The sequence below is a fragment of the Dipodomys merriami genome, unplaced genomic scaffold (genome assembly GCF_024711535.1).
Source record: "Dipodomys merriami isolate MVZ:Mamm:240054 unplaced genomic scaffold, mDipMer1.0.p SCAF_1826, whole genome shotgun sequence".
NCBI classification, from domain to species: Eukaryota; Metazoa; Chordata; class Mammalia; order Rodentia; family Heteromyidae; genus Dipodomys; species Dipodomys merriami.
Genome location: NW_027203189.1, coordinates 32,096 through 32,882, shown reverse-complemented (window position 1 = coordinate 32,882; position 787 = coordinate 32,096).

Here is a 787-nt window from a genome sequence, read left to right as displayed (position 1 = left end):
CTTGCTATGCAATGATTCTCTCAAACCTCTGGACAGTAGTGTATTCATGTTAAAAATTTCCTTAAAATTCTCTTTCAATTGTCATTGTGTATCCTTGTGTGTGGAGCACATTAATCCATATGAAATTTCTAATCAATTTGTTTTAACAATTTAGTTGGTACTATAAAGGAATACTTAAGTTGGAGTATATTATTCACTGTTAATACCTAATCTAGTAACAACACTGGGATGATTTTGACCATACGGCAAAGTATGGTAATTTTATTGAAGATTTCTGACTCATAGATTAAAATACCTATGAACAATGAAATGACTTATTGTGAGAAAAACAAAAGAAACTTGCCTTTTGCCTTGAAGAAATTATGAAGAACCATTGTATGGCTCCCTGCAAGTAAGAAGCATGCCTTTCCAAAAAATAGTTAAGATTTAGTCGGAAGGAAAAATAAACCTCTTCTGATTATAATTGTTCAACTATTTATCTACTAAAAGTAAGTTTGGGGAATGAGAAATGCTTCAAAATCATGTGTACCTTTTGGACTGGAGTGGTTTTTCCAAAGGGGTAGGACAAAACCATATTTATATATTTTCTTTGCAAAAGACCCTAACATACATCCTGAAATCTGGAAATACCTAACAAGGATATTCATAGGGATTGCGGTAAATACCAGACTTTTAAAAATATCACTAGGCTAATTAGCCTAATTTTTTTGTGCTCTCTTGGTCTTGTATATCCAAAAAGTAGCTAATTGCCATTTGAACTCAAAGAATAATTAATAGATATTTTCAT